Here is a 3,581-nt window from a genome sequence, read left to right on the forward strand (position 1 = left end):
AATATCCCGACAAGGGAACAATAATATAAAACAAACATCCTGGCAAGGGAACAATAATATAAAACAAACATCCTGGCAAGGGAACAATAATATCTCAACAATATCTCGGGAAGGGAACAATAATATCAAACAAATATCCCGGCAAGGGAAAAATGATGATAATAAACAAGTGAGTCACAATAACCCACAACGGAGTCATAACAATTTATAACACAAGGCTCACGGGTATGCTTGACACCGACGTATAGATACTCGTCACCACGCCTATACGTCGTACTCCACAATTAACACGTAGAAAATAGACACAACTCCTAATCCCTCAAGCTAAGGTAAGACCAAACACCTACCTCGATGCCACAAACACAACTCAAGTTTCAATTATAGCTTTACCCCATGATTCCATCGCCAATTCTCTCGTATCTAGTCACCAATTACTTAATTTCATCAATAAACGCTAAATGAATAAATTTAAATGCATGAAAATGAGTTTTCCAAAGTTTTGCCCAAAAAGTCAAAAATTTCCCCCGGGCCCACATGGTCAAAACCCGAGGTTCGAACCAAAACCCAATTACCCATTCCCCCACGAACCCAAATATATAATTTGTTTTAAAATCAGACCTCAAATCGAGGTCCAAATCCCCAATTTTTGAAAAACCTAGGTTCTACCCAAAACACCCAATTTCCGCATGAAAATCATTAATTTTAAGTTGAAATCATGTTAAAAGATGTTATGATTGAAGCAAATGAGTAAAATTTAACATACAATCGAATTGGAAGAAGAGTTGTTCTTGGAAAATCGCCCGAAGGAGTTTGTGTTTTGAAAAGATGTGAAAAATGTGTTTAAAATTGTCTAAATATAAAGTTGGAGGTCGCAGGTATGGGAAATGCGAACAGCGATTCGCAATTGAGAACCCCAACCTCTGCTAAGTTGGGAAATACGAAACAGGGCTCGCATTTGTGAACCCTTCAGGAAAATAGGACCTTCGCATTTGCGAACAACATGTCGCATTTGCGACTTGGGAATTGCGAAGAAAGGGTCGTATTTGCGACCCAAGGCTGAACAGGGGAACTTCGCATTTGCGAGCAAGGCGTGCTTGGGATGCTTTCGCATTTACGATACAGCCTTCACATTTGCAAGCTCGCATTTGCGAGACAGGCTTCGCAAATGTGAAACGTGCAGGCCTGGGCACACCAGCTAAAATCCTGCAATTTTTTAAATTCAAAATGCATCCCGTGGACTATCTAAAACTCACCCGAGCCCTCGGAGCTCCAAACCAAATATACACACAACCTCAAAAATATCCTACGGATTTAGTCGTTAATCAAATCACCAAAATGACATTATGAACATCGAATTAAGCCTCAAAATCAATGAAATTTCTCAAAACTTATTTAAACACCAAATTTTGTGTTTTAGGTCCGAATCACGTCAAATGGATTTTGTTTCTTACCAAACTTCACAGAACTATCTTAAATCATATATATAGGCCTGTACCGGGCACCAGAACCAAGATAAGGGCCCGATACTATCAAGTTTTAATCAAAATTCATTTCCAAACATTATAAACAATTTCATAAAATAATTTTCTTCTAAAATTCATTTCTCGGGCTTGGGACCTCGGAATTTGATTCCGGGCATACGCCCAAGTCCCATATTTTTCTACGGACCCTCCAAGATCGTCAAATCACTGGTCCGGGTCCGTTTATCCAAAACGTTGTCCGAAGTCAAATAAACTCATTTTATAGCAAAAATTTATCATTTTCCATAGATTTTTGCATATACGTTTTCCGGCTACGCGCCCAGACTATGAACGCAAATTGAGGTGATGCTAAAAGAGGTTTTTAATGCCTCGGAACGCTGAATTCATTTTTAATAACAAGTGATGACCTCTTGGGTCATCACAATAAATAAGGACTGAAAGTAGGAAATAATGTAAAGCACATTTGCAGACCATAATGAAGCAGTAAAACCAGTGAAAGATATGTGGAAGTCATTTCACTCGAAATAAACTTCACGAAAACCTTTTTCAACAATTTAAGCAGGTAAATGACAGACAATTAAGGAAAATAAACACATAAAGGTTCGCCCATCGGGCACAGTATCCACAAATCTGCCCCTCAGGAAACATCTCAGAGCAGTACCAGCCTCTCGGGCTATATCTCACATAACAATGGGTACCTGCGCTTACTGGGGGTGTGCAGACTCCTGGAGGGGCCCCTTACGGCCCAAGCGCAATATCAAGCCATCTCGTGGCATCATCACTAGGCCCTCAGCCTCATATCAACAAGCCACCTCGTGGCGTACATATCTCAGGCCCTCAGCCTCATAATCAATATCAAATGTTTCCTCACAACATAGGCCCTCGGCCTTACTTAGACAACATCCTCACAAGCCACTCGGGCAATAGTATAACATGATTCTCAACCCAAAATATCATTTAAAAGATCATTTAAGTGTTAAAATAGAGTAAACATGGCTGAGTACGAAAAAAGTGAATATAACATGACTGAGTTTAAGTATAAAGTCAAAACAGTGAGGAAATATCAATAAACGTCCCCTAAGGGTTCAAATAGTTGGCACGAAGTCCAAATATGGCATTCAACCCAAATAATGATGATAGCATATAGATTTCAGTCAAATACGTGGCAAAATAGTCATTTGAGATGGACTAAGTCACAATTCCAAACAGTGCACGACCCCACGCTCGTCATCTAGCGTGTGCGTCACATCAATATAGCACAACAATGTGCAATCTGGGGTTTCATACCCTCAAAACATCATTTACAATCATTACTTACCTCAACCCGGTCAAATCTCTAGCTCCCGACTTCTTTTCCCCTCGAATCGGTATCCACTCGCGTCGAATCTATCCAAAATCAGAATCACGGTGTCAAAATATGCTAAGGGAACGAAGCCCAAGCAAAAATAATCAATTTACAACATAAATTCTGAAATTACTAAAACTCGACCCCCAAGCCCACGTCTCAAAACTCGATAAAAATCACATCAACGGAATCCTTATCCTCCCACGAGTCCATACATACCAAGAACACTGAAATCAGAGTCCAAATGACCCATCAAATTCTCATTTAATGTCTCTTAATCTCAAGCCCTAATTCCTCAATTTTTGTCATAGATTCCATGATTTATTAGGTAGATTTCACAATAGAATCGAGTTTTAAGTCCACAATACTTACCTCCAAGTGATTCCCTTTGAATCCCTCTTCAATCCCCTTCAAAAAGCTCCAAAAACGACCAAGACTGGAAGAAATATACCCCAAATTCGCGGACAAGATGACTATTTAAACCTTTTGCCCAGGCCTGAAATACTTCTCCGCGAACGCGGTCAAAGCCTTGCGTTCACGAAGCACAAAAATACCTTGACCAAAATTCCTCTTTCTCAATCGCGACCACCCCTTCGCGAACGCGATGCTTTACTCAGACAGACCTTCGCGATAGAGTTCCCCCTATCGCGAACGTGATTAATTAAATTCCCCTGAAGCTCAGCTGCCCATTTCTTCAATGCGAACGCGACAACACCCCCGCGAAACTGAGGCACAGATGCCCTGCCCTTCGCGAA

Source organism: Nicotiana tabacum, chromosome 16 (assembly GCF_000715075.1).
Source record: "Nicotiana tabacum cultivar K326 chromosome 16, ASM71507v2, whole genome shotgun sequence".
NCBI lineage: Eukaryota > Viridiplantae > Streptophyta > Magnoliopsida > Solanales > Solanaceae > Nicotiana > Nicotiana tabacum.